The sequence below is a fragment of the Pteropus vampyrus genome, unplaced genomic scaffold (assembly GCF_000151845.1).
Source record: "Pteropus vampyrus isolate Shadow unplaced genomic scaffold, Pvam_2.0 Scaffold24, whole genome shotgun sequence".
Lineage (NCBI taxonomy): Eukaryota > Metazoa > Chordata > Mammalia > Chiroptera > Pteropodidae > Pteropus > Pteropus vampyrus.
This window is the reverse complement of record NW_011888805.1, coordinates 6574146-6580291: the sequence shown is the minus strand read 5'-3', so window position 1 is coordinate 6580291 and position 6146 is coordinate 6574146.

Sequence of the window (6146 nt, the reverse complement as noted above, 5' to 3'; positions counted from 1 at the left end):
AACTCTGTTATGCCAGCTTCTATTTTTTATTATATTTTCAAGATCTTCCTATACCAATACCAGTATTAATACAATATCTTATCTTATAGTGGAAAACTATTCAGTTTATATCACAATGTATTTATCCATTTTCATGTTGACGAATATTTGACTTCTTTCTGTTTTTGGCTATTACAACTAAGGAATTTATAAACATTCTTGGATGTATCTTTTATCTCTCTTAGTTAAATAGGTAATTATGAAATTGCTAGGTTAAATGATAGATATATGTTTAACTGTATTTAAAACTTCCAAAAAGTTCTTCACACTCACAAATTTTAGAGTAATTTATGAAAAGTTCAGTTGCTTTACACCCTCCTCAAGACATTATTAGTCTTTTCAGTTTGGCCATTCCAGGAGAAATGCAGATTACTGTTTCACTGATGATCACATTTGCATGTGCCATTGAACATTTTTTTTATTTTTATTTTTTGAGGTGTATGTTCATATCTATTTCCCTTTTGCTATTGTTTTATTTTAATTATTGAGTTGTAAGAAGACTCCCTATATTGTATATAAATAATACTGTCAGATACACACAACATGAACATTTTCTCCCAATTTATAATGCCTTTTTTGTTTTCCTCAGTGTCTTTTGAGAACAGAAAGTTTCAATGTTTATGAACCGTCATTTGGCACTTTCTCTTTTCCATGTAATGCTTTGTTTTGTTCTGTATAAGAAACCCTTGCCTACTCAAGTTACTAAAATATTTGTATAAATTTATTCTAAATTGTTTCTGTCTTGTTTTTATGTTCAGATTTGAATCATTTTCTGTGTATGTCTCCCCATACACAGAATATGAGGTTCATATTTATTTCTTATAGATATGCGGGTAATTCTGTGGAATTTATTGGAAATTAAATATATTCTTTTTGCCATTAAATTCACATTGGTGCCTTTGTTCAAATGTCTATCTATTTATCTTGTTTGTGTGAGTTTTTCTCAACTATCTATTATAGCTCATTGATCTATTTGTCCATTCTTACCCTAATACTACACTATCTTGATCATTGTGTCTTTATAGTACTTCTTAAAAATTACATATATAAGTCCTGAAAATTTATTTTTTAAGATCGTATTGGATGTTTTGTATCTTTGCATTTCCATATACATTTTAGAATAAACTTCTCAAGTTCTACATATTAAACACACTTGCAGTTAATTTTTACTTTTTAAATAGAGGTTTAATTTACATACAATAAATTACAGAGATATTAAAGTCACAGAAAATTGATGAATTATGACAAATGCATGTACTTATGTAACAACCCTCCCGAAATACAGAATATTTCCATTACCTTAGAAAGTTCAGTAGTCCCTTTCCCAGGCAATCTCTGTCTCAAACTGGATAAGCTATCAATATCCTGATTTATCTAACCATGGTTTTTTTTTGGTCTAGATTTTTATATAAATACATCAGATGAGATGTACCCATTTTTGTCAGTTTCTTGTGCTCAGCATTATCAATGAATTTTGGAGATTTATCCATACTGTTTTGTGTATTTTATTAGTGAGTAGGATGCCATTTTGTGAACATTTTGTGAACAGATTTTTTATGAACATTTCTTTTAAAAATTTCTGTGTAGATATATTATGTCACTTCATTAATATTTTTAAGAATCTTTAAGAATATTTTCTATTCATTGGTTTCCAATCTTTCATTCTGCATCAGGACAAAATAAATCACAGTGGTGTGATACACTGTGGGTTTAGCTAACTGTAAGGCTTTCCAAAAGATTGTTCTAGGAATGACCTGAGAGATAAGGGTGAGAGTAAAGGGTAATCACTTGTCTCTTTTCTAGATGTTTTTTTCTAGGTGTTCATTCACAAGTGCAATAGCAGCACTAGCATTGCCTGCCAGAAGTCTGGTGCTTCATTGCAGAGGGCGATCTGGAAAGACTGTTTTACTTAATGGATTAATCTCCATGATAGTCAGGACCATGCCAAGCATTGTGTTTTATGTACTGGAGTTACAAATCTGAAAAAGGCAATTATAGCCTTTAGGAAAAGAATATTCTAGAGACAAGAAAGACTGCATACATAGCTACCATGCAATGTGACAAGTATAATAAATTCTTCAGGTATTATAATAGCACAAAATGGGTAAATGTTTCAAGAATAGTGATTGATTCCTGAAATGAGTTTTAAAGTGGGAGTGGGAATTATCTAGACTAAATGCAATCTCAGTTGCAGAATTCCAAGTGTAATGAAATTAAATGCAAAAACTGGAGGTTAGAATTAGCATGGTGTGTGCAAACACAATGTATATATTTTTATTTCATTTAACATAATTTCATTAACATTTTCCGTATTTTTACATAATCTGCATAATCAACATTTTTAAGAGTTGCATAATATTATACTAAGTTATTATTTAAAACATTTTAAGGGTAATTAATTTTCTTTAAAATAAACAAGTATTTTCAGTTTTAGAAATAAAAGTTTATTAAAGCTCAATCATACAACAAATATAAAAGATATATGCTTTTTTGAATGGTATATTTTATTATGTTATTTCTTCTCTGTATAAAAAATTAGGTTTATTTATCTTTATAAACACATAAGACTCAATGTTTTTCTTAAGCAGCATAGCTTGCTATTTTGAACTGTAGAAGCTATATCAAATATTTTGACCATAACTACATTATCTTTGTTATCTATTCTTCGAAATGAAATCTAATTTAAATTATAATTTATATTCTACAAAGTAACATTCCAAAAATTAAATCCTGAGTGTCAAAAGATGTATTAATGTTTAACCATATTTTTTGATTCAAATATAACATAGTTTTATATGTTTATCCAAGTATCCTCCACATATCTACACATCCATCTTCCCATCTACCTATAAAGGTATGATCTATCTATTTATATATTATATGCATATTTGTACTGAGGTTATTAATTAACCAGATTCTCAACTAGAATAAAAAAGAGAAAGAACCTTATATTCTATGTGCCAATAGGTTTTATAGACTAATAAAATAAAGGTGAATGAGCTGGAACTATCAAAGAACTAAAATGTCTTATTGCCTATTCCACCATACTAGTGATTTTGTATTTAACATTAACTTATTTGCAATTATTTGATTAAATAATTTCATAAAGTTACATAGTTTAAATTGAATGATATTCATTTCTTATGAAGTGAATTCTTTATAGAACTCTATTTCACGTGGACCACTTATAACATGCTATTTGAAAGATCATTCTTAGATATCTACACTGTCACTTGTGGACCATTAAAGTGTCAAATATTTTCATTCATCTCTTTGAAATTATTTCTGTTTTCTCTCCATTATTTAAAAAATATTTTGAATTATGTTTTCTCATTTTGAAAAAAGAATAGAAATTATCTATTATGGTCAAAATTATCTTTCAATAACATAATAAATAGGAGGAGATGTCTAGGTAAACATGGGTTTGCTTCCTCCCATGACTATATTAAAATTAAAACCAAATTATTAAAAAAAAAAAAATCAACTTGAAGAATCACCTGAAGTTTAGCTGACCACATCACATACAACTGAAGGTATAAAGAAAAAGCCGCATCAAGACTGATAGGAGGGATAGGGACACAAAATCATCTGACCCCACACCCAGGCATGGCAGATGAGCACTGGGAGGAATAGGGTGGCTGCAGAGGTCCCTCTGAAGGAAGGGGTCCTTGCCCCACTCAGGGGCTCCCCAGCTCAGGATTCTAGTGCCAGGAACAGGAGTCCCCACAAAATCTGACTGTAAAAACCAGTGGAGATTCTGGTCATCTGGGTGAGATGGAAGGAACCTGAATATCTAGTCGTCCCACTTAAAGGGCCCACACCCAGATTCACTCATTCACAGACACTCACCATGGGCTCCAGTGGAGGGTCAGCAACTTGGGAAAGGCTGAGTTGCATAGTGTCAGAGGGAGGTCCTGGAGGGACAGCTGCTATTGTTCTTTGTCCAACCCCCTCCAGTACAGTCTACAGATGGGCGCCATCTTGCCTGTGTTGAACCCTTCCCCCACACGACCAGTGCTGAATCTGAATTGGCCTGGTAGATCGGTTTGCTCCACCCCACGCCTACCTGAGACCCCGCCCCACCGAGACCCTGCCCCACCTGAACCACAAATTACCCTTGGCAAGCTCATTGCTCAGTAACCAGCTCACCCTGCATTCTTACTGGGTGACACATTCATCAGCTGCATGACCCATGTATCTTGGGAGAGACTTTTCTGTGGACATCAGCCTGAGCTGCAGTATCTCTTGAACAAATCTTGGGGGTTTGCGGCAGGCAGCAGCTGGACTTGCTGTGATCTGAGACTTTTGTGAGAAGCCACAGGCTTGGCTATGACACCAAACCTGAATCTGCATTGATTTGACAGGATTGGCTTACTCCACCCCATGGCACAACTTGAAAATTATCTATGGTAGATTCTTTGCCTGGCAAACAACTTCACCCAGCCCTCTCAGCAGAAGGCTCTCTTATAACAATCAATAGGCCTCTGCTCACACACCTCCAGAGACAATCCCAGTGATGGGCAACCAGCCCCAGCCCAAGCCGCAGTATTTTTTGAACAAATCTTGGGGGGTTTGTGAGCCTGATAAAGGCAGAGGCTGGCCTCACTGTGATCTGAGACTTTTAAAAGAGGCCATAGGTTCAGTAATGGCACCAAACCTGAATCTGCATTGACTAGGTTAAATCTGCTCACCTTACCCCAGTGACTCCCTGGGTCTTGGCCCCACCCAAGTTGTGTACCACCCAAATGCTCTTTCAGCTGCAGAGACTTATGGGCAACAGGTAGACAGCCTCAGGCGTTGGGGTGCACTGGACCTTTTGCTAAGTCGCCCCAGGCCTGGTGCTGGTGGCAACTATCATTGAATTGCAGCGTGGTCTCTCCCACTTGCCTCCAGATTCAGCATAGGCCACCCTTGGATTGCTTTGTAGCTCCTACCAGGCAGTTCCAAGCCATCAAAGGCAGCAGCTGACCTTGGCCTGCATAGTAATCCCTCCTAAGGGGCCACAGAACCAACACATGTGGATGCTGGTGTCAGACCACAACAGAGCACCACCTGACTATCCCACAAATGGCGCACTCAAATGGTGGTCTCAACAGGTACATAAGCCTGCTGGGGCTAATCGCATTCTACAAATCAGCCTCCACATGGCAGCTCATATCCTGTGAGCTTGGCCAATCCTCACAGCCTGTCTGCTTGAAAGTCAGTTCCATCCACTGACTTGCTAATAGCAATCAACTCTAAACTACAAAAGGAGAACAAACTAACTCACACAAGGAACACTACTGGAGCTCCCAGCATAGGTTACCAGTGACACTGCATCACACAGCCACCTATCACAAAAGACCACATAACAAATCTTCCTAATTCATAGAAACAAACACTGAGAGAAAAATATAATAAGAAATTAAAGAAACAGGTCACAAATGAGAAAACAGGAGAAATTTCAGGGAAAAAAAAATAAACAAAATAGAGGCAAGCAACCTACTATACACAGAATTCAAAACAATGGTTATAAAAATGCTCGATGAACTTAGGGGAGGAATTGGTGATCTTAGTGAGAACTTCAACAGAGAGGTAATAAACATAAAAAAAAAGGAAATAGAAACCACAAAAAAGAACCAGTCAAAAATTAAGAATAAAATAACTGAAATGAAGAATACAGTAGAAGATATCAACAACAGATTAAATAAAGCAGAGGATTGAATCAGCAATTTGGAACAGCAACAAGAAACAAGAATCAAAAAAAAAAAAATGAGGAAAGTTTGAGACTTCTGGAGAAACATCAAGCATACCAACATTCTCATCATAGGGGTACTGGGGGGAGACGAGAGAAAGCAAAAGATCAAGAACCTATTTGAAGAAATAATGACTGAAAACTTCCCTAACCTGGCAAAGGAAATAGACATAAAAGTCCAGGGAGCTTAGAGTCCTAAGAAGAACCCAAACAGATTTATACCAAGACACATCATAATTAAAATGCCAGAGATTAAAAACAAAGAGAGAATCCTAAAAGTAGCAAGGAAAAGGCAACTAGTTACTTACGAGGGTACTCCCATAAAATGTCAGCTGATTTTTCAACAGAAGTTTTGCAGGCCAGAAAAGATTGG